The 25,861-nt window shown below is 43.0% G+C and overlaps 2 protein-coding genes across 2 annotated transcripts in view; one reads left to right on the forward strand and one right to left on the reverse strand.

The window, feature by feature from the left end:
* Positions 1 to 1,980, reverse strand: part of vasnb (vasorin b) — a 34,858-nt gene extending 32,878 nt beyond the window's left edge. Inside the window, exon 1 of the mRNA XM_080724913.1 lies at positions 1,681 to 1,980. The gene's annotated coding sequence lies outside the window, so the exon portion shown is untranslated. The remainder of the gene's footprint in view (positions 1 to 1,680) is intronic.
* Positions 1 to 25,861, forward strand: part of coro7 (coronin 7) — a 249,810-nt gene that overhangs the window by 152,944 nt on the left and 71,005 nt on the right. The window lies entirely within an intron of this gene.

Genomic DNA, 25,861 nt, shown 5'->3' on the forward strand with positions numbered 1-25,861 from the left:
TAAATTCTAAATCAATTCATTTAGGTGGATGGATTTTTATGTTGTGAACTTATATGTATTATCCTACATGAAATGTCAATAATCAGTAGAAAGATAAAGTGGGATTTTAGTACATCGTTCTTATTATTATAAGCAAGCTCTTATATTATGGCATCCCTATTCCCTACCCATGCTAGTTGTCATACTAAAATGATGTCACCTAACTGTAATACAGATAACTGTAGTTGGCTACACTTTTCTTTGAAGATGTTTTCATCTTTTGCGCTGTGTGCGTGCTATCTATACTAAAAATCTAATCAACCGCAGAATATATAAGATGGACACAGGATAAAAAATATATCTCCTTTGCCCCATGGCATAATGTAAAGATTTGCTTCTAAATGCTCTTTGATTTATACTATACACTATACTAAATACATCTAATTTGAAAATCTGCTCAGTAATAGGCTTAGCTGCTACATTGTTCACTTAGAATGCATGCGAAGCGAATCGAAACTTATCAAATCAAACCTATGTGAGCTGTCTGGTGTCTACCTGTTGAAAGGATAGTTTGTCAACACAAGTGTTTCAGTGTGTGCACTGTGCAGTGGGCCGGTCCCCTCCATGTGGCCGCAGTGATAAACATGTCCCACGGTGCACGCGGTCTAGACGCTCCGCTCTGCCCCTGCATGCACGGCGTCCTGCGGTCCAACACGCACTACTTAGACTGGGAGACTAGAAGTGAAGACCGTTTCATTATGGCTCTTTAACCGTTGCCATATTACCGCTTGGCTTTTCTTTTTTTAACGCATTCCCAAACATCTGCAAATGTTGTTTCCTCACTGTCACGTTACGTATCGATTCGGGATATCTTGTTTTTCGTTAGTTTTTTGACGTTTTCAGGGGATTTCAGGGACTCTAGTCTCTAGGTTCCTTTATGGGGGTCTAAATTGACGCTTACAAGTCTGTAACTTTGGTTCCATTTGTTCACTGTCAAAGTTAAAGGGAGACCTTCAAATGTCAACGTTTTAGAAAAACTGCGCTAAGGCACGGATAGGAGCCATGCTTACGTAGGCTATCCTATTAATTTGACAGCATTGCGTTTGGGTTTGTTTTCATGAAGTTGAGAGAGAGGGGTGAGAGGCTGTGTCTGTGCCCGGACTGGGTGCACCGTTCACCCGCAGCCAACTCCTGTCACACAGCCTCAGCCTGGCCCTGATGTGTTTCTGTTTGATCACACTATTAAAACGAAAATACTGAAAAACTGTAGATTTATATGATCTCACCCGATCACGGTCTGAAACGCTGGTCCCAATATAGACTATAGCCTACAATTAAGAGTTAATTGCAAGCTAATAAATCAGTGTCCAGGAGTCTAAAAGTCCACATTTTATTCTTCCAAATGAGGTAGCCTAGCCTATGTAAATAGTTGTAATATAAGAAGGTCGTGTTGACTTGAGTCTATGTTATGTTCACTTCAAACCGTTTAGTGCACAATTTTCTTCAATTTACGCACGATGTTATCCGATCCGCTGCAATGACAAGAAGCCTGCGACTTCTGAAGGCAAAAAGTGTTTTTATATCAAATGAAACTAACCCCAGTAGTTTATCCATTTAAAAATAGCAGATCTACCTGCATTGTGTGCATGTAGATCTGCTATGTATATTTGTTTAAATGACAGGGGATTTAAAAAGTCTTACCCGGTCGGAGAACACAGTCCAGTCCGCAATCCTTCGCGTTTTTATTTATCCAAGTTGTGAGAGCGAGAGAGAGAGAGAGAGAGAGAGAGCGGTCTCTCTCAAAAGTAGCTCAACAAGTCCCGTAAGCCGTAAAGTTTCCCTTGGGCGCGATCTGTCAAAAACAAAAAGTGTCTCTTCATCAAATGATCCCTAGTCGGTTCCTACGGATGGGTCGAAAGCTCCACGTTCAAGCAATGCGCTCTCCAGTGTCCAGTGCGCTGCGCGGAGCCCCGTATAGTATAGGCTGCTGCGTTCGCTCGCTGACCCCGAAACAAAAAGCGCTTTATTGGCGAAAGCCAGTCGAGAAGGTTTTTAAGTCGAGCGAGGGGAGGAGCGACGCGCACCACACGAGAGCGCACCCGTCCCTCGACCCGAGGGCTGCAAAAACACGCTCCACACTGTGCACACTGACTGTGCACGCTGCTGGCCCCACGGCCAGAGTTGGATAAAGTAGGATATCGTTGTTGTCGGGTGGAAACCTTGTATGTCCAAAACAGTTCATTTTGTATGTGTCGTTTCAAAAATGATTTATAAATAGTGAAAATAGCTGATCTACAAGCACACAAGGTCTCGCGGTGCGAGGCGTTGTGTGCTTGTTGATCTGCTATTTTCACTAGTCTTGTGAGACAGTCTTGTATGATGAAGCAGGGCTTTACTTCACGAAAAAAACATACACATTCTAAACTTGGAGATTCGAGGTTTCTGCCTGACAGTGACGATATTTTACTTAGGAAAAGTATTACTACTGCTAGAAGTACTCTGTTGCAAGTAAAAGTTTGCAATTCAACATTTACTTAAAAAGTAAAAGGTACAAAAGTATTGGTATCAAAAAGTAAGTACTCGGTCATTATGCAAAATGTACCATGTCAAGTTGTAACTTGTCAGAGGTTTTCAAATTCATAAAATGAATAGGACTACGAATCTTTTGAAAATGGCAGATCTACAAGCCATCGCGAGGCATTGTGAGCTTGTAGATCGGCTATTTTCAAATGGCCAAAACATGTATAGCCTACAGGGCTGAAGTGGTTAGTGTATGTTTAGTAATAAAAATCTATGAATCTACAAAGTAGTAGCCTAAAGTTAAACAAAATGTAGTGAAGTAAAAGTACAATAGGCCTATTTGGATCTGAGATTTAGTGGTGTAAGACTGCTGGGTGTAAAAGTATTGGAAATTGGAAATATTCAAGTAAAGTACAAATTTGTACTTAAGTATAGTACTTAAGTAAATGTATTGCTTTCCACCACTGACAACACGTGGATTCCAAGCTGTGCTTCAGTTTCATTCTTGTGCAGTCTGTATACCTGCAGGACCTGTTCTTTATACGGGCAGAATGTTTCCTCTTCATGCGTGTGTCTCATTCTGTGAGCTGCGAAGCTGCCTGGAGTATCTGTTGCTTGCATGTATATTTGAATACACTTAATGGCTATTGTGGCCTTTGTTTCCATGCACTGCACTGTAATGTCAATCAATTTAGACATTATTTATTTGAGTTGGATAGCACAAGTCATGCAAGCGGTCTCCGAGGCAGCTTCAGGTGCAGAAAATTGGAAAAAAAAGGATGGAAACAAAGGCATGTCAGTAAAGGACATGAGCCAAAAATGAATGAAACAAAATACAATACAATAGAACAACACTAGTAATAATAATTATTATAAATGAATATAGTTATACAGTCATTGTTTTAGTAATATCTTTTGTTTTTTGTGGCATTCCTACGACAAAAATGTGAGAATGTACCCTGACGGTTTCCCCATCCAGGGCCATGCATTCGGGTCCCCATCCGGAATCAATGGGGATAAATTTACTAGTCACATTTTTGTCTTAGGAATGCGACAAATACAAAAAACTCAAGTCTCTATGGCATGAGTAATCAATAGGAAAAAAAAGTCATTTTGGGAGTGAACTACTCCTTTAAGATATAGAAACAGGAAGTTAACAAGAAGATTGGAACATTCAAACAGTTCAAACATCAAATGCGTGAAAAGCAACAGATGTTTGATTGCCTACTCTCAATTCTCCAAAGTGTTGTCACCTTATTATGTATGGACACTGATACGGATGGGACTGTGTCGCACACATATGGTCGCCTAATTCGCGGAGGCATCTTCAAGCTGAGAAAGCTATTGAATACTTCCTCCCACCACCAGTGATAAAATACCCGTCGGCAGCTGGCAGCCTATTTTAACGCCAGCCATAATGGTGTCCCCCGACGAGAGGCGGTAAGGGGATAGCTCTGGGGAACTGCGTCACCTCCGACGGTCACTTATAGCCACAAGAAGTCTCCCCATCTACGTCCCCCTAACGGGACCAACGTATGCCAATGTTGTGCCATTCTACAAGTCCACCCGTGTCAGATAGAGCAGTGGTTCCCCACATTATTTTGGGGGGTCCCCAGATGATTAACTTAATGTGCAACACTGTTTTCTCACTCAACAGTAAACAAACCAACATAAAGTTTAAATCTATATCTGCACATTTCTAAAATGACAATTTAAGGACTTTTTAATAACTCTAAAATGACAGCTAAACATTGGCCAAATTTTCAAATATTAGAGGCAGAAATTGTTCACAACGCCTTGCAACGTGAGACGTTGTGAGCATGTATCTGCTATTTGAGAACCACTGAGATAGAGCAGTGGTTCTCAAGCCTTTTTATGTCACGGACCCCCATTTGAAAAGATATGCCAGGGACCCCCATAACAGAATATTTATACGGCTCTAGCAGTTATCTCTCAACCATTTTAATGTCAAGGACCCCCAGTTTGACGTGCATTAGGCTGCGGACCCCCCATTTAATGGCATTTCTATACCTGGGTCCCAATGTATAGTACAAGCAATGTTCATTTAACTCTGAGAGGATTTACTTTCGGCTATTGTTCCTCCCAAAATATGGATGCTGGATATTTGCTATTTTTGGAAATTTAGAATGATTTTTAAACGTATTTATCCCCTTCCAGAATGTATTCAATGTAATCAATGACATGTCCAAAACAGGGACTCCAGGTTGAAACCGATGAATATTTTGCCTAATAACCTGGCTGCTCGCTGCGCTCCACTTGTTGACAGGGAACTGTGAAAAGAATTGAACCTCGTCCAAGTCTGTCCCTGTATAACTTAACCATGACATCATCGGGGCCTGGAGGTGACACCGACAGAGTCGAGATGGAACAAACAGACGTCTCTCTGGCTCCTACAGGCCCTCAGGTGTGCATGCCTTTGGAAAGCCCTTTTCCCCCCTCCTTGTGGTCAATGGCCGGAGAATGAACGCTTTTGTTCCAGTGCTCGAGCCACGCTTGTGTGCTTTTGCTGGGTTTACTTTATGATAGCAGGCTCCTACTACACACAGGTCTTTGGCTCTTTGTCACTCTCTGTCTCCCACTCTCTTTGTCCCCTCTTCACCTCTTTCTCTCTTGTTCTTTCTCTCTCTCTCTCTCTCTCCCTCTCTCTTTCTACCTGCGTGCTCTTCTCCTGCTCCTACTGTGAGAGTTATTATCTAGCGGACAAACCCGCGCTGTACCATCTGCAACACATTACTGTAAATTGCAGGAATAGAGAAAGGATTTCACGCGTGTCCGGCGGCTTCCAGATGTAGCCCCGCCCCCGCGTGTCCGCAGCCGAGCCGAGCAGTATCATAGTGTTTGCAAGAATCTAAATCTTGCAAACCCTAACCCTAACCCTAACCCTAACCCTAACCCACGATTTACACTTTGGAATAAGCACACTACACAACTAATGCCATTGCGCGCGCACACACACACACACACACACACACACACACACACACACACACACACACACACACACACACACGCGCACACACACACACACACACACACACACACACTTTATCCACATATCCTCTTCAAATAACAGTGCTAGTTGTGCAGACTGGGCTGAGGTCATCCAAGTACACGGGGGTTGGTCGTGCATGTGTGTGTGTGTGTGTGTGTGTGTGTGTGTGTGTGTGTGTGTGTGTGTGTGTGTGTGTGTGTGTGTGTGTGTGTGTGTGTGTGTGTGTGTGTGTGTGTGTGTGTGTGTGTGTGTGTGTGTGTGTGTGTGTGTGTGTGTGTGTGTGTGTGTGTGTGTGTGTGTGTGCGCGCGCGTGTGCGTGTGCTGGAAGGCCCAACCCAGGTGCTAAAAGGCCTCACCTCCAGACTGGCGACAGCCTGCTTTCTCTTCACCCAAACTAGACTGTTTCTCCAGGTACACGGCCAACAGCTCAGCACACAGTTGTGTGTGTGTGTGTGTGGAAATATGTCTAAGAAAGCCATCATTGAAACAAGTGTCTACTTCTTGATTCGACCAAAGTTTCCCCTCAATCTTTTTTTCCCCATTTCTTCTTCACCGCTCACTACCATTTAATATCGTTGTTGTCGGGTGGAAACCTTGTATGTCCAAAACCATTTGTTTTGTATTTATCATTTTAAAAATGATCTAAACTAGTGAAAACAGCCGATCTACAAGCATACAACGCCTCGCACCTCACTAGTCTTGTGCAACAGTCTTTCTTGTATGGTGAAGCAAAATGAAAAAACCTACAAATTTGAAAATTGGAGATACAAGGTTTCTGCCCGACAGAAACCTTGTATCAGAAATCTTGTATCTCCATATTTCACTTTTTCTTTTGTAAATGATTTCTCTACTTTGTTGTATAAGAGCGTTGCCCCAAACGTAGAGAAAATAGTCCCATCGTGACACGCTATAAATATGCTAAATATGAAAAGCATTCGCTAGTGACTAACAATAAATACAATGTTGAGGTATTTACAATACTTTTACTTCTACTCCACTACATCTCGGATCCAAATATTGTAGCCTACTTTTACTCCACTACTATTATTTGAAAGGTTTAGTTACTAGTTAGTTTGTAGATTTGGATTATTACTACAAGACTTAGATTAACTAGATTAACTTCAGCACTACAGTATATAGGTTTCGGACGCATTGTGAGCTTGTAGATCTGCTATTTTCAAAATATTTCTTCACATTTGAAAACTTGAAACGGTACATTCTGCATAATGAGTACTTTAACTTTTGGTACTTTAAAGGAGTAGTTCACCCCCAAAATGACTTTTTTTCTATTGATTAGTCACGCCATGGAGAGTAGAGTTCAATAATATTTTTAGTTTTTTGTCGCATTCCTAAGAAAGAAATGTGATAACAATAAATTTACCCCCATTCGTTCCGGATGGGGACCCGTTTCGAAATGAGTCCCCATCCGGAATCAATGGTGGTAAATTTACTCAAATCAAATTTTTGTCTTAGGAATGTGACAAAAACCAAAAAATAATATTGAACTCTACTCTCCATGGCATGAGTAATCAATAGAAAAAAAGTCATTTTGGGGGTGAACTACTCCTTTAAAGTACAATTTGTTACCAATACTTTTGCACTTTTCCTCAGGTACATTTTGAACTCCGGACTTTTACTTGTAACAGAGAGTATTTCTACATTGCAGTATTGATACTTTTAATTAAGTAATAACTGATATTTGTCGATGGCTGTACAGCCAAGCGGCAGCAGCAGTTGGCCCTCGCTGCAAACGGACCACTCCGCTGTTTACAGTAACGTTCCGGGGCCCGGCCCAAAGGAGTGTGTTGGTCAGCGGAGTAAATCATAGTTTGGTCGTGGCCTGTAATAACATAAACTGCATGTGCCGTCAGCACGTTGAGCTCCTAATCGTCCTGCTCCAATAAAAGATGGCGAGTCAGAATCCGGCCCGTTCCGTAACGCGGCCCGGGGGAACCAGTAAAACGCTGGCCTGGGACCCAGCCAACTGCTGCCTGCTAACAGTTTTAAGGCGAGAGACACTTAAAACGCACAGCGCTTTTATTTGCAGCCGGGCTGACGTTTTCATGCACCTATAGTAGTCAGTGGTGGGAAAAGTACTCAAATTGTTTTGATTAAGTAAAAGTATCAATACAGCAGTATTGATCACACCATAGTACCTATGAGAGTGGATTCCCCATTCTACCAATGCATTTCAATGAGAATGGAGCGGTTTCATGTCAGTAGAGGATTTCTGCAAAAAAAAAAAAAAGAAAGAAAAAAAAGAAAACGCTCTGCAAAGTTCAAATAAATGTGTAAAATAAGTTTAGTACAATAACAGTACAATATTTGGATCTGAGATGTACTGGAGTAAATCTACTTTGTTACTTTCCCCCACTGCCTATAGTACCTTTAACTCATCTGTATTTTCTATGTCTGTATTTTAACTAACTTATTTTTTTTAACCTCCACTCATTCACACTCTTGCACATGCTGACAGATATGTGGTCAACTTCCATCACATTACTCTTTCTCTGCGAGTCCCTTTCTAAGCAGCTCTTAATCCCTCCCTTATCTTTTATCTGACTCCCATGCCTCACATCCTCGCTTTGTCCTTTTATTCTCCTCCGCTACGGCGTTTTACAAGCTCAAGACTTTTATTTCATTTTCATCTCATATAAGTACACAAGATCGCTGTACGAGGAGTTTTATTCTTTTTAAGTGCTGTGATCAAACGTTTGAAAGAGAGAGAGAGAGAGAGAGAGAGAGAGAGAGAGGTACATCGTCACTGTCAAGCAGAAACCTTGTATCTCCAAGTTTCACATTTGTATGTTTTTTCGTAAAGTAAAGCCCTGCTTCATCATACGAGACTGTCACACAAAAATAGTGAAAATAGCAGATCTACAAGCACACAATGCCTCGCATCGCGAGGCGTTGTGTGCTTGGAGATCGGCTATTTTCACTATTTTAAACCGTTTTTAAAATAACAATAAAAGGACGGTTTTTGGACATACAAGTTTACAGTGACGAATGTGTTACGACACCTATAATAAAACACAGCTGGAGAGAAGAGCTAATAACTAGCAAAGTCCAAACGTGCAATCAGGTTCCAGTCAGAGTTATCCTGGCTGGACAGGCACCACATCACTTGCATAGGCTGGCGGAGGAAGCTCTGGCCGGCCGCGTCCAAAACCACAGATGAGTTGGATCCTGGTCTACCGTTTGAACTGCTTCTCCCCCTCCTCCCTTCACATGCGTGTCCCCCCCCCCCGGGGTCCTCACGTGAAAATAACCAAGCCCTCGGCTTCATTCCGCGCTCACATGTGCTCAACAGATAGATTAGCTCATCCTGACCGCTTTCAAGAGAGTCGGGATATGAATGATACTGTGTGACATTTTCAAAAAAAATCATATGCTGTCTTTGTTGTTGTCCGTTATTCCCCCATCTTGATCATAGTAACATCCATAACCGCAGTTTATATATATATTTATTTGGATATAGAAGACGACATAACCAATGGTTCCATAACAACAACATTTGCCCAAAGCCAAGGCAATATTAATGACGCGTCCTGGTGTGTTCCTGTTTAACTCAGTGAATGCCACCCTTTATTCAAAATCTACAAAACTGGTGCCAGCCATTTTGCTTAATTTTGCCTTTTTATGGGGGCCAAAATCATATTTTGTACTTAAATTACATATATAAATCTATGCTTCTATCGAAAGCCACACTACCCCTCTTACAAAGGAAAACATGTATATTTATATATATATATCCTATCATTAGATTTGGGCTTCAATAGAACATGTGTAAGATGTCTTGATCATCATCATATGTGTGTGCTGTGATGGGCCCTGTGTGCAATCTGGAGTGCAATACCATTTGAAAACCACCAGAGGGTGGTCTCCTACTATCTGATCAACTAACAGAAGAAGGAAGAAGACGTCCATCTTTTTTTTGGTTTGGGCCTGTTGTTTACATTTTGGCCAGGCCTTTTAGCTAGCATGCTACACAGCTTCGGAACCCTGGCGATCGCGATCAAGGATAGGTAGAGAAGAATGGATGGCACCGCTGGAATCCTGAGAATTTTCTGCGTTTTTTGAGTACTTATAGTTCGTCAGGGATGCACGGGAAAGTGTATAAACGAACGTTTTAGATAACATTTAAACGGCCGGAACCAATCTTCGGCTATACCGATTTTCCGCCGGACTGTGTTACACTGGTGCTACAGTCAAATCGGCCGTATCGCTCAGGTCACGGAGGCATATGGCCAACTTCTAGAGCGATTTTTTTGAAATTACAATTATGAAAAAATGATAAAACTTTTGATTAATTAAAAAGACGTAAAAGACGTTTATGGCACCGAGGTCCAAAGACGTATAAGACGTTTATGGCGTTCAGTGAGTTAATCACGATCAATACGCCCTTAAAGGTGATACACCATGCATTTAAAAAGTATTTATGTCATATTGTTTATGTCCCAAAAACGTTTTTCAAAAGGTTTGAGGCTAAATTACCACTCCTGAATAGAGAGCCTCTCATTTTTGAATGGTTCTCAGAGCATTTCAGCTGCAGTACCACCTTTGGCCTGAACTGCGCCACCCCCAAAAAAATCTATTTGAAAAAAAATGTTTTTTTGAAAAAAAAAAAAGTTTTTTGATTTTTTTTTGATTTTTTATGATGACGTCACAATCGGCAGATGACGTCACAATCGGCAGCAAATCTGGATAGCCTGTTTTGAGAACCCGTGGGATACTTTTAACCTTTGCCTTCTCAAAACCAGAGAAAGACACAACGGTCAGAAATGGGACTTTGTGAGGATAGAAGGTGCTAGTGGGACCCCAAAAAAAGGTTTTAAAATAGGAAAAGTGAAATTTCATGGTGTATCACCTTTAAAAGAACATGACTAACACTTGCACACACTGGACCTGCCTGTCATCTTCCAGCTGCTTATCTCACCCCAGAGATGAGCCCCGGGCCGACCTCTAACAACCCCTCTGGATTCTGACACTTTGATGCTAAGTGGAAGGCTGTTCCTCCCTGTATGAAGCACTTTAGACCCTATCGTCGATGTCGGGTGGAAAACCTTGTATGTCCAAAACCTTCCTTCTTTTGTTGTTTTAAAAACGATTTAAAGTGGTAGTTTTGTACTTTTTCTGTTTTGTATGTAGATAGATAGATAGATAGATACCTTTATTATCCCAAGGGGGAAATTTAGTTGTCCAGTTGTAGCACAGCAGTATACAGTTATTTACAAAGTTACAGAGAAGTAGGAAAAAATAGATAAGAGTAAAAACAAGAGCAGTACAGTACCAAAAAAGAGAAGGTGCATCAATAGAGGGGGCGAATTAAATATAAGTATATATATGTAAGGGTGGCCCAACTCACATTAACCGCCAGTGTTTAAACTGGTACCTTTGTCATTACCTTGTTACTGAATTTGCCAATAAATAATTATAAATACACCTTTTTGGTTTGATGTATATTATTAAGTATTATCATTAGCAGATTATATAATTATAAGTTTCCGACAACGCCACCTCGTTTAAAGAGGAAAGTAAGTGCACAAAAGGCACAACCTTTAGGGACACACAAGTTCGTTTACGGAACACCAGAGCAATATAAATCATGAGGAGAGAATGACCAGGACGACAGTTTAGAAAAGTATAACAATCTTTATTACTAGGTTACAGCGGCCTCTATCACGCCAAAAACACAATAATAAAATAAAAGGGAACCCTAAAATCCTACGGCGCCAACTAACCAAAAAAACTAAAAATAAGAGCACTGTCAACAATAAAACATTCATTCAAACCCCCCTTCTTTCTCTTATCGTAACGTTCTTGGTGACAATTAAAGTGCACTTAGTTTAGGGTACCGGCTCGTTAAGGCCTCAAATCGTAATAGTATAATAATTACGATAATTAATTATAATGCAAGGAGCGCAGATTTAAGGACGAATAAATGTTATATAACTAAGCAGATATGAAATAATAGGCAGAGTATCGTTTCAGCAGGTGGGAATAGTGACTTCTACAGCAGGTGGGATGGCACACACAGCGGCACACAGCTCATCTTTGGTCATCTACGTCTTTAGTCCACCGTTCTGTGAATACAAAGAATACGCCAGTATCCTTGTCGTGACGACTATACAGCTCAACTCTAGGCCAGTGACTTTAGTGACAGTGGTGTACAGGATTGGATACTCACACGCAGGCAGGCTTGTGACCTGCCGCTGCGAATAGTTCACACGACACCACAGTAGTCACAACGACCCCTCTCGTTAGCCGGGTAGCCGGTTCGGCTCGTCAGGACCCTCTCGCTCGTCTCTGGATGGCCGGACCCTGCCTGGTACCGCTGACACCCGGATCACCGTCTGGAATCCGCTGGGTTTGTAAGGTAAAGCGCTACTCGGTCCTAGCACTTTAGTTCAATAAGGTTCAGTTCAGTTACTGCCTGGCTCGGCCTGTGCCTGTCTCTCTGCTCATCACAGCCGGCCACCTGAGTCACTTCCCTCAGCCTGCTCCACACACACGTCTGCGCCCCTTGCTTGTCAACCTAGACTGAGCCTGGCGTTCCTCTTAAAGGGCCGCCTCCCACTCTGCCAGCCGCCCATTGGCTGGTCATGACGTTAGTCCCCCATACATTGGCCAGCACCGGCGTCTAGTTATCCTATCAGTTCGCATTCAGACTCACACATGGAAAGAGAGGAGGTTTTAAAGGGGGACAGCAATACAACATTATAACCAAACAAAACATATTATACAAATTATACAAAACATGTTCAACAGAAGGAAATAATTGTAAAAACAACAATTATTAAAGGAAAGAAAAATAAAAAGAATAACGCTGCTTTCCACCCCCTCACACTCCCCCCTACTTGATCGTTAGCAGTCCCTGCGACTAACTCAACCGGGCTGTACCGCACAGACGGCTGCCCAAATTAACTCCAGCAGAACGTCGGGGCCCTGATACCTCCCTGAAAGCTTCTTCCAGTTAGGCTGTCGTCTTGGTTGAATGCATCCTCCCTTTCTCCGCCTCAATGGGACGGCCTGAGCCTCGTTCCCCCAGGTGACCTGCAACTGGGGTTCGTCCTGGAGCTTCTGAAGGGCCATCTCCTGTTCCTCAGACAGCTGCTGGTGTTCTCTCATCGGGGACACGCTCCGTCTGTTGGCCTCTTGCAACTCTGCGCTGAGGCCCGTTATGGTGATCTCCAGCTGGGCTTTCTCCTGGCTCAGCCTCTGACGCAGAGCACCACCTCCCTCCAGCTCCACCGCCTGTTGCCTTACCTGCAGCTCCAGAACACGCACCTTCTGGTCAGCTGCTTGCGCCTGGCTGTTATACTCACTCTCCATCTTGGCCCATCTGAGGTTGGTGTCCTCCAGCAGAGCCTGGGTGCTCTCTGTGTGTCTCCTTTGCAGCTCAAACTTCTCCTGCTCCTCCTTCAATGAGTTGGCGCTCTGAACCGCCACCTTCCTCAGCTCACCGATCTGCTTATTTTTGCACTCACGAATGACCTGGGTTTCCCGCCGTAGGCCTCGAACTGTCTCCTCTAGCTTGCGGACGCGCTCCTCAGAGTCCCGCTGCTTAGCTCTATACGCCTCAATTTCGCTGTTCTTTCTGTCCAAAAGGGCCCGCATATCCTGATCGTGTCTCTGCTGTATTAACCTAACTTGTAATCCTGCATCCGGTAAGCCACATAATGGAACTCTCTCCCTCGGTACCCCCATAACCTGACACTCCCCAACAAACGCCTCATTAGCCCTCCTTCCCATAGGTGGGGAAATAACCCCTGTCGCACGGGCTCCGGCAACAGGGCCCTTTAGTTTAACGACGGCTGATTATTAGTGCACCATCTAGCTATGTGTCCCGGTCGTTTGCATTGTCTGCATATTGGCCTCCCCTCCCCATCCCATTCATGTCTCTGAGGTGGCGCGTACCGGCGTGCAGGTGGCACATAAGGCGCCTCAGGCGGCGGTGGTTGGGAACGCACAGCAGGAGCGGCAGCTTGGATGAGCGGTCGGAGTTCACTCATCAACTCCTTCGTCATACCTTGCAACTGCGTCTTGACATCCTCCATTATTTCTCGCTTCAGTTCATCTCTCCACGCAGAGGTCTGTGGTGGCACAGGGACAGTTACGGGGTTAATAGCATGACAAGCAATTTCAGTAGCTGGCGTACCTCCATGTTCCGTGTCCAACGTCAAGGCCTCCTGTCGCAGCGCGGCGAAGTCTTCGTCAGGGTGGCGTCGAGCATATATTCTCAGTGCTTGGCCAAGTGGGCCCTCAGTTAATCCCATAAGAAACTGGTCTTTCAGAACGGCCTCGGAGGGGGCTGTAGTCGCATCATAACGCCGCAACCCACAAAATAATTCTCTAAGTCTCAGAATAAAGGCACTGACACTCTCTCCAGGGCGCTGTGCGCAACTATAAAATTGTGAGCGTACCTTTGCAACAGGGATTGTTTCTTTGTACACGTTATCTAGATGAGCAAAGATTTTGGCCACAGTATCTCGATCCCCCTCATCCAACACATTAACTTGCCGTCTAGCTTCATCAGTCAAGGTTTGTAATAGAATGGCAACCTTTTTAGCCTCATTAACATCTTGCGTCCCCAATAGCCCTTTAATCTGTACTTTCCATTCCCTGTACTTAAGTTCACCCTCTGTACCTCCAAACGTGGGCAGCCACGGGGCGCCCGGATACACCGGCATCATCATCATATTAACAAGTTCACAATTACACACTTATTCAATCTCTCCTCTATATTGCTCTGTGTCCGATCCTGCCGACAACGCCAATTTATGTAAGGGTGGCCCAACTCACATTAACCGCCAGTGTTTAAACTGGTACCTTTGTCATTACCTTGTTACTGAATTTGCCAATAAATAATTATAAATACACCTTTTTGGTTTGATGTATATTATTAAGTATTATCATTAGCAGATTATATAATTATAAGTTTCCGACAACGCCACCTCGTTTAAAGAGGAAAGTAAGTGCACAAAAGGCACAACCTTTAGGGACACACAAGTTCGTTTACGGAACACCAGAGCAATATAAATCATGAGGAGAGAATGACCAGGACGACAGTTTAGAAAAGTATAACAATCTTTATTACTAGGTTACAGCGGCCTCTATCACGCCAAAAACACAATAATAAAATAAAAGGGAACCCTAAAATCCTACGGCGCCAACTAACCAAAAAAACTAAAAATAAGAGCACTGTCAACAATAAAACATTCATTCAAACCCCCCTTCTTTCTCTTATCGTAACGTTCTTGGTGACAATTAAAGTGCACTTAGTTTAGGGTACCGGCTCGTTAAGGCCTCAAATCGTAATAGTATAATAATTACGATAATTAATTATAATGCAAGGAGCGCAGATTTAAGGACGAATAAATGTTATATAACTAAGCAGATATGAAATAATAGGCAGAGTATCGTTTCAGCAGGTGGGAATAGTGACTTCTACAGCAGGTGGGATGGCACACACAGCGGCACACAGCTCATCTTTGGTCATCTACGTCTTTAGTCCACCGTTCTGTGAATACAAAGAATACGCCAGTATCCTTGTCGTGACGACTATACAGCTCAACTCTAGGCCAGTGACTTTAGTGACAGTGGTGTACAGGATTGGATACTCACACGCAGGCAGGCTTGTGACCTGCCGCTGCGAATAGTTCACACGACACCACAGTAGTCACAACGACCCCTCTCGTTAGCCGGGTAGCCGGTTCGGCTCGTCAGGACCCTCTCGCTCGTCTCTGGATGGCCGGACCCTGCCTGGTACCGCTGACACCCGGATCACCGTCTGGAATCCGCTGGGTTTGTAAGGTAAAGCGCTACTCGGTCCTAGCACTTTAGTTCAATAAGGTTCAGTTCAGTTACTGCCTGGCTCGGCCTGTGCCTGTCTCTCTGCTCATCACAGCCGGCCACCTGAGTCACTTCCCTCAGCCTGCTCCACACACACGTCTGCGCCCCTTGCTTGTCAACCTAGACTGAGCCTGGCGTTCCTCTTAAAGGGCCGCCTCCCACTCTGCCAGCCGCCCATTGGCTGGTCATGACGTTAGTCCCCCATACATTGGCCAGCACCGGCGTCTAGTTATCCTATCAGTTCGCATTCAGACTCACACATGGAAAGAGAGGAGGTTTTAAAGGGGGACAGCAATACAACATTATAACCAAACAAAACATATTATACAAATTATACAAAACATGTTCAACAGAAGGAAATAATTGTAAAAACAACAATTATTAAAGGAAAGAAAAATAAAAAGAATAACGCTGCTTTCCACCCCCTCACATATACATAAAAGAGACCAAAGCAGTCAATGCTAGTTAGTGCAACAAGTATCTCACTGTCATTGTTAAACAAGACACATACTCAGAAACTACCAACACAACCTAATAGTGCAATGTCGAAAAAAACAGTGCGAAAAAAACAACAGAAACAGCTCAGAGCAGAAGAAACTAGGCAGCGTGTCACCGCAAGACGCACATGAGCACTCTCCCTGGAAGGTCCTTAGAGGTCAAAGTCAATACAGCAATAGTTCCAACTTAATAGTGCAAAGTAAAAAAAAAACAGTGCGAAAAAACAAAACAATAACAGCTCAGAGAAGAAGAAACTAGGAAGCATGTCACCGCAAGACGCACATGAGCACTTTCCCTGGAAGGTCCTTAGAGGTCAAAGTCAATACAGCAATAGTTCCGTCAGTCTAAGTTAGGAAGGAAGTCCTTTTCATTCGTCCGTTATGTGTCTCGTTGTACAGCTTAAGGGCAGCAGGTACAAAAGATTTTCCTAATCTCTCGCATCTCCGTCCTGGGTAGGCAAAGCGGTCGTTTCCTCTCTTACTCCAGTAGTAGTATGTGTCTATATGGAGTTAACATTACTCTAATAGACCACCGGGTGTGGTTATAATGTGCAAATTTGCCTTCCCTGTGCATTTTTGGTTTCTTCCTGAAAGCTGAAACCCTCAGAGTCAAAAGGCCTGATCGAAAAACACTGAGTTATTGACATCATAACATAATCCCCTCCCCTTTTACCAAACGCCCAACACTGTGGGTGTGGCCAACCTCAGCTGGGTTAACACCCACCTGACAACCAGCCATACCTAATGAACTGGTGGGTGTGGCCATATAAAAACATTATTTTAACTCTTTCTGTCCACTTTTTTGGAGAAAAAAAAATCTTCTTCCTAGTATAATTGCGACCGTAGGTCGCATTTACTACCAAAACCTCCACCGGCTGTCTGTGAGTGAGTCAGTGAGTCAGTGAGTCCGTCACACTTTTGCCCTGCTCATATCTCCACAACCGTTGCCCCCATCCATGCCAAATTTTGCACACACACTCCTTGACTGCCAAACTACAACCTCCAAGGACCCCCGGAGCCACATTTTAAAACACATTTTAAAACACATCTTTGGACACTGCTCCTACAGTTTTTGCCCTAAAATCACGAATATCACTACACAGCATGTCTACACTCATGTCATCAACATGGATCAGGAAGATTTTGGAAAAACACATTTTTGCCCTATTTGTGGAGATAAGCCACCTACGGTCGCTTATCTCCCGATTAGGGAGTCTTACTGGTCATAATACCTGATCATCATGTTTTTTTTTGGGGGGGGGGGGAGGGGCACCTCATCTTTAAAATATTGAAAATAGCCGAGCTACAAGCACACATGCTTGTAGATATATTTTCACTATTTTTATGCGACGGTCTTGTATGATGAAGCTTGGAGATACAAGGTTTCTGCCCAACAGTGACGATATACACTTCGTTGACAGGACTCCTCCAGAGGTTTATACTAGGCCCTCTGCACCAAATCTCTTGTGCTGGAAAATAGGTGATCTGCAAGCTCACATCAGCACCACCAAATGTGGTGCTGGTCGTTCCCTCTACGTGCGCTGCGCTGCATTGTGAGCTTGCAGATCTGCTATTTTCAGCATGCAACCAAGTGTCCAATCTGCCATTACGACCCCTTTGTCGACAAATTCAGCCGTAGATTAGACTAAAACTAAAACATTTCAGATGAGTGAACTATCATGACTAGTTTTATGACAAAATAAAAAAATTGCTGTCAAAATCAACACTAGCTGTCTCCATCTTTCTACAGTAAACCCCCTCACCACATATGCACATTCAGAGCCATTTCAGATAGGTTGCGTAATCTGCGTTCACTCCACTGGGCCAATTATGTTACAGCAAAGGCGGATCATGTAAACGAAGAATATTCAGAATCGGATACTATCCAATGTTCCAATGATTTATGACCAAAACCAGATTTCAGTTGATTGTGTTTAACTGAATTCTCATAGTGCAGTGGGTTTTCAATCTTTTTCATGTCAAGGTCCATTATTTATTAATCATTTGAGCAATTTTTTTACATTCTCCAATTGTGTAGACTTCTTATAAAATAAGTCATGCAGATGTTTAACAATAATTTCACTCTTGAGAACGTAAAATGTAAACCAAATGGACCCGATCCATTTGGTTTTCATTTTACACTCTCAAGAGTTAAAGATCTATAAGGGTCCATTTGGTTGTCAACTCTCCATCATTTAGCTGGAGACCACCTGGAACCCCTTCAAGGACCACAGGTGGTCTTCTGACCACTGGTTGAAAACCACTGTATGGGTGTTGATGAACCACATGACCTGTGATGATGATTCGGACCCCACATCGACTGCAACTCCTTCTGTCTTAATGGCCCTGCCCTGCCCTGCGCACATCCATACGTCCAGATGCACGCGCTGGTCTGAGGTCTGCATGTTTTATTGTTTGCAGCATTCCAGTGGGTTTACGCCGAGATAAAAGGGGAGGCGCAGGGGGGGCTCTCGCTGTCAAGAACAAGGCCAGAGTCCTCCCTGGAGGAGTGAGGAGGGGCAGGGTTGGAGGAGCAGAAAGGACGGCCAAATCCAGATGGGACGATATGAAAATGTCACGATTATTGTGACCAAAGAAATGATCACAAAATCCATTATCCTGGGGCGGAACATTGCCCAAAAAATAGCAAATCTACAAACTCACGACTGGTTGTGATCTTGTAGATCGTCTATTTTTTGGCAAAGAGATTTTTTGGTAGAGAGTGAAAAAAAGGACTGTATCAAGTATGTTATTTACAGGTCCGTTTTACCAATTATAGAGGGTTTAAGTGGTACCAGATATGCAGCTCTGCAAATTAAAGGTGAATTCATCCCAGTGCATGAAGGAGATAAAGCACAAAATAATGCGTAATAATGTGTTCCCAGTCTAAATGGGTTGAAGAAAGAACATTGATGGGGGGCCCTCAGTGAATCCTTGTACCCAGGGCCCAGAATTTAGTGCGACACCCATGTGTAGTACTTCTAGTAGTAGTTATTCTATGTTCATCCACATGGGATAGGGTTGAATATTGCCATGACGGTATGGGAACATTGTGTTGGGAGGTTCAGGCTTGTCAAGGTTGTCTTGGTCTGATTGATATTCAAGTGATATTGGAGGCTTGCGCTACTTCTTTTTTTTTGTCTATGAAGCAAAAACTAAAACATAAACACAGTGTGAGAGAGAGAGAGGGAGGCTCTGGGAGCCCGTGGAGGCTCTGTGTCTCCTCCTGCTTGTGTGTGTGCGTGCGTGCGTGTGTGTGTGCGTGCGTGCGTGCGTGCGTGCGAGAGGTGCTCATTTATCCTTGTAAATCTATTTCCATATCTATGCGTGTGTGTGTTTGTGTGTGTACACATTGCTGACCCTGTGTGTGTGTGTGTGTGTGTGTGTGTGTGTGTGTGTGTGTGTGTGTGTGTGTGTGTGTGTGTGTGTGTGTGTGTGTGTGTGTGTGTGTGTGTGTGTGTGTGTGTGTGTGTGTGTGTGTGTGTGTGTGTGTGTGTGTGTCTGCCCATCCGTCCCCTGTCGAGCACAGTAAATCTCCCTGTCACATATAAACGCATCAGCAGGGACTCCAGTAGTATGTGTGGGCTGTAGTGAGACGTGACCGTACCACCCCCTCCCCCCCTTTCCCCCGCTCTCCCCCACCCACAAGGCCTGCTCTTCCCACAGCCTCTCCGTCACCAGCAGGCAGACGCTCTCATACTGTACGTGGGAAGCAGCACCACAGAGATGAGGAGAAACCTGGAAAGCGTGAGGAGAGATGAGAGTGATAGGTTGGTGGAGACAGGAAAGTGATGCGAGGGTGAAAATGTGATCATATCATTGCCGTTGGGCAGAATCCTCCTATCTTGTTGTTTTTTCATAAAGTAATGGAGAAATGCCCTACTTGACCGTACTATACAGAGTCACACAAAAGCATAAAACGTACTGTAGCAGATCTGCTGCTTTTGCTACTTTTGAATTAGAAAAGTAACAGTTTTGGACATGTGAGGTTTCCACAGCACAGTGGCCATATAGAATCTGGGGTGCCCGGTGGTTCAGCCAAGTTAGTGTGGTCGAATCCGACCTAGCCTAGCTGAGCTAGACATCCCAGCCATGTTAAAACAAGGTAGGGATGGTACTGCAGTTAGTTAGCTAGATGCATTAGTATCTAGGCTGGCCCCAGGCTAAATCCGACCCCCCATCTTGTGTTGCATGTCTCTCCTCTCACTCTGCACTTGGTTTCCTGTCCCACTATACTGACCTATCTGAAACATTAATACATAAATAGTGTACAGTACTGTAGAGTAGGGCTCTTCAACAGGGGGTCCGGGACCCCTAGGGGGTCCTCAGAGTTACTACAGGGGGGGGGGGGTGCCAAATCTTTGTGTGATAGGATAAATCGTTTAAATTAAGCCTCACATCCCTATTCTGGGGAGAATAGGGATCTCAAAAATAGCAGAATAGGGATCTCAAAAATAGCAGATCTACAAGGTCTCAACGCGAGCTTGTAGATCGGCTTGTAGATTACAATATGTAATGCGGGTCCCTGCTTTATCTCCCTCTCTGCTAAGGGGTCCTTGGCCTGAAAAAGACCCCTGCTGTAGAGTGTAGAATCTCTCTGTTCCTTTCCCGTCTGACCATTCTAATGGAAGCAGAAGTGGGTGCTCTGCTCTTGGTTTGGTGTGAGAACCAACAGATAATGTGATACCCAAACGTGTGGGGGATGAGATAAAGTCCTTGTCTGTCCAAACAAACACTACTGACCAATATTGACTTTTCCCACCTGTCCCCTCCCGACAGCTCGTCACATTATAAGTCAATCTGTCCCTCATAAAACCGTCTCCCTCAGAGGAACCGCAGTACAGCACTATAACATTTTATTGTCTTGTTTATCTTGTGGAGGTTAATTTGAGCAGGATTTGTCCACTGGGGACTCATGTGACCCAATGGGAGCTTCGGTCTCAGGGTGAAGAGGGCTCAGGGAGGGGGGATTCTTGTTTTGACCTTTCTCACCATTCCTCTGTCATAGAGATGGACTGTGTTAATGAACCTGCCCCTGCATGGTCGCACAGACAGGAAGTGTTTATCCTCTGTGTGTCGCCCTGTTTATTATGACGTTTTTGTTCAGTTTAGTTTTTTTCTGTTATTATTGTTTGTTTTGTTTGTTTCCCATCACTTTGGAATCTGCCGTAGAGTTTCATCACCATGGGAACAAGCTAGGAGCCCAACATGCACAGTGAAATCCATTTACTGCCATTGACCGGAAATGGCGTAATCCGTAATTCTCTAGGTCCGCTCCAATGTTATCAGATTCAGAAAAATACATTTATCTGGCGGGACTTTTATCTTGGACTGGGTTGTGAGCTTGTAGATCTGCTATTTTTTGGCCAATGTTCCGGCCCATGATAATGGCTGTCACAATAATCGTGACATGACATTTTCATATCGTCCCTTCATCCCTACCCAGGATTTGGCAGTCCTCTCATTGCAAACAATTTCTATTTAAATTGTGTTTTTGGTCAAAACAAGTACATATCCAACGGGCCTTAACTCATTTGCTGCTATGGCCGAGGAGCCAGAAAAAATCCCGATGTACGGCCCTGCCATGCCCGAGGAACCCGAGAATTTCCTGTTTAAAAAAAAAAGAAAAATGTTTTGACCCCAAAAAATGTAGTAGGCATGATAGCAATCGTGAATTCGCGAAATTGCATGTTTAACCCCCATAGCAACCCCATATTTCAAACATCTTTGTTTACATTTTAGGAAAACATAATGGCTGCTATCTCATGAATGCCTGAACGGATTTCCATTCGGATTTTTTTGTTTGAAAGCTGTGAGCAATGTGGACACACGTGGTGCATTATCTAGGCATGGGTGTGCATGATCCGTGCACTATGAATTACATGGAAGTTTATGGAGACAGGGGCATATGAGAGTACGAATGTATTGTTAAATGGCAGCAAATGAGTTAACTAAAGAACGGAAGAAGAAAAGATCGTCAGACTTTACAGACAGCCTTTGTTCACATCCTGGTCACATGGTGAGTTCTGGGTGTCAGCGAAATAAGGTAAAAACACTGAAAAACCCTGGCGTAGGCGGATGAGTTCATTAATTCATGCCTGACAATCAACGTGTTAATTCATCCACCAAATGGACCCTTATGGATCTATTCAGTTAACCTCTCAGAGTTAGATTAACACTGTTGCTGTATGAGCTCCGTCAAGAGTCCCGCCAGTGTCAGACCTGTAGAATCCTCACACCAAACAATTCCAAATGCCAGGCTGATCTCCACTATTCAATGGGGTTAAGTTTGCTTCACAACCAAACCAGCCTTTAGGTGGAAACACCAGCAGAACCGGTTCTCCACGTGCCACACCACACCAAACCGCACCGCGCTCAATAACCGTAGTGGAAAGGGCCTATTAGGCACACAGACAGACAAACCAAATCATAGAGAGATGCAGTGGTGTAAAGTAACTAAGTACATTTACTGAAGTACTGTTACAATTTTGAGTTACCGGTGTTTGTACTTTACTTCAGTGTTTCCAATTTCCAATACTTTTACTTCTACTCCACTACATCTCGGATCCAAATATTATACTCTTGATCCACTACAATTATTTAAAAGCTTTAGTTAATAGTTACTTAATAGATTTACATTATTATGACAAAACATACGTACCACTTCAGCCCTATATACATTTGAAAATAGACGGTCTGCAAGCTCACAATTTTAAAAATATTTCTACACATTTGAAAACTTTAAATGGACATTCTGCACAATGAGTAAGTTCTACTTTTGGTACTTTAAGTACATTTTGATACCAATACTTTTGTCCTTTTACTCAAGTACATTTTGAATTCCGGACTTGTGCTTACAGAGCATTCCTACATTGTGGTATCGATACTTTTACTTAAAGGACGACTTCACCACTATTCAACCTATCTTCATATAATTGGTATAATTGATAAAATAACTTTATATATCTTTTCTACTCTGTCTGTGTCTCTTAGGAGAGCTGTGGGAAATTCAGAAACCCATCATCTTGTGACATCATCGTTTGACAGATTGTTTTTTGAAACAATACTTTTGAAAAAATATTTAGATTTTTATTATCGCAAGAACAATGGCTTCCATTATAACATTGCAACTTTTCAGGAATGGAAAGCCTGCCTTTTCTACTAGCGTGGATTCCCCATCGATGATGTCACTGGATGATGGGTTTCTGACATCCTATGACGGGTTTTCAAAGTGGGTGACGCTGACGGGGCACCCTGGGGTGCCGTGACGGTAATATGATAATATAATATGATAGTATTTGGAATTTATTCGGACACTTAAAACAATATTTAGTGTCAGTTTTAACTTGAAGTACAAAGTTATTTTCAGTCAGTTCTAATCAAAATGGCTATTATCTCAATGTTTTCCTCGCAACACAATCGCAAAAATTTGCTATAAATATGGTAGTGAAAATTGAAAATTATGAATATAATGTAGGGGTGCCTCGGATGAAAAAAATATGTATTGGGGTCAAGGTGCCCTGGGACAAAAATGTTTGGGAACCCCTGTCCTATGAGACACAGAACGAGTAGAAACATATTGTGCTATTTTATCATGAACATTAATGAGGATGAATTATTTGAAGATGGGTTAAAAAGTGGTGGATTCGTCCTTTAAAGTAGGACTTCCATCTAAAGGGCTACTATCACTTTAAAAAGTAATCTTAAAATATTAGTTAATATGTTTATGATGTCATTGTGAGAATGCGCAATTATAAGCCAATCAAATTAATTGACTGTACTTAGACTACTTACTAGGGCGAGGGGCAGATTACACTATGACATGAGTTTCAGACTATTTCAGACCGTTTTCAGAGAGACCACATGAGTGACCTACTGTATCATACTATTATAATTTCGGGGCATGTCAGCGGGCCTTTAAGTATAAAATGTGAGTAGCTTCCCTGCCACTGGAGAGACGTACTGCAGCTCCGAGCATGCATGGTTCACGGTGAGGTTTACTACTGTCTCTGAGACGGACGGCACAGCTGGAGCCTGCGTGACTCTGAGCGGGACCGGGCCATTACTGTCCATTTGTTGTTGAAAGGGATGAGGAATCACTCATGAACATAATACCAGGTTTATACCAGCTCTTAAAACGGAGCTAACTGAAAACATCCTAGCCCGTAGTGACCAGTATTTCTTTAATAGCCATTTAAACCATTGTATTTGGGGGGTGGCACCGTGGGGCTACTCTGTATGCTGTTACTGTAATTGAGTAGCTTGTTCACATATGGTAGCCCACAGTTATGTTCTTCGGCAGTAACGTCCATTGAAGGTTTGCTTTGAACCTCTCTACTACTCCCATAAGTCAGTCTGTCTGAAAGTTTTCTTACAACGAAGGGATGCTCGCTTACTGCTTTGGAGAACATCCGTGAGCTGGACAGAGATTGATTGGTGGGATGTTTTCATCTTGGAATAGTTTCTCAGGATGCCACATGTAATCAAATTACTGTTACTCAGAGAGAGTAATGTTCAAAGTATTTCAAAAGAGCTACTTTTATACTTTTACTTTGTGTAGTTTTCAACATAATTATTAGTGTGACTATAGTACTTTTTACTTTATTCCACCATCCATCTTTCAAGGAAACTTCTTTTTGCAGCAGAATTCCTCCCACAGTTTTGATGGCACGCACGTGGGCCATATGTCAAATCGACCGGCTTCGTCGGGACACGCATGCATGCTATTTTGCTAAGAGATGCGTTATATATAGTTTAATTTATATAAACATATATATTTTTTTTTAAACATCTGTTTATTCATGTTTTTCATTTTTTTAAGCATAACGTCCGTACAAGTATACAAAGAACAATCGGGTAGACAAAACAATTGGACCACATGACTAAGTTGAAAAACCCATATACCAGTACAAAAGTTGCAGTTACATCTAAACAATAAAAACAAACTTGACAGTTAAAACTATATAAACATATTTGTGAATTAAAGCTATACTGTGTAAGTTCAACTAGTGGTCAGTAGCGGTATTGCTTTTTTCGGCCGTTTTTCGGCCGGAGTCGTCGCGGACCACCGCCGCGGACCACCGGAGCGGCGCCGCAAACCACCGCGACCGATAGTAATCCGTGGAGGGGTAGAACGCATGGTAGAACGTAATTTTCTGGCCAGGATTTGTGGATTAAGAGGTTAAAATCCTTCACCATGGTAAACACTGTAGCCAAGCGGAGGCGCTTCCTGGAGACCAGAGCAGATAAGCTGTGATTGGCCGGTAGTGTACCATGTGTGCATGATCGGCGATGTGATTGGTCAACGTATACACAACGTATACAGATGATGCAGATTACGTCATTTTGGCGCGAAATCCGGTCCACGGCCAGGATCATAGAAAACATATAAAGAGAAGGCTTCAGAAGCTGAAAATAACGGAGTGGGTGTTCTAAAACTTTAGCGATTTAACAGTTAGGACAATTTTAAGATTTGTTTTATAAAAAAAGTTACATGGTACAACTTTAATTTTTTCCATTGACTTCAATTACAAATAGACTTTTCCCAGGTATGGATTTGATGTCTGACATCATCATGTCTGTCTGACATGACATCATACACCACATGAGACTGACAGAGTATGTCCATATATAGATCACATGAGATGACACAGTATGTCCATATATGGGCATTCCAAGATATGGGCTTAATATTGATGACATCAGGGATATCCATATATGGGCACGAAAGGAACATGGACTGACACAGAGATCTCCATAAATGGCCATTCAAATATTAGTGAATACATTTTCCCCATTGACTTGAAAGGGGACCACGGCAACCACATCTTTCTAGTTACTTACTTATACTAGTGTATTATTTAAGCAATGTAATAGAAGGCCTACTCTTGGTGGGGCTTTGTTAATCTCATGAAATGTAAAGTTTCAGCTTAACCCAGTTGTTTGCTGCTCAGATGGTGATGATGAGCGCCCAAGGGGGGGTACTATTAGGGGTTAAGTG

This window comes from Nannobrachium achirus, assembly GCF_963921795.1.
Source record: "Nannobrachium achirus genome assembly, chromosome: 4".
Taxonomy (NCBI): Eukaryota; Metazoa; Chordata; class Actinopteri; order Myctophiformes; family Myctophidae; genus Nannobrachium; species Nannobrachium achirus.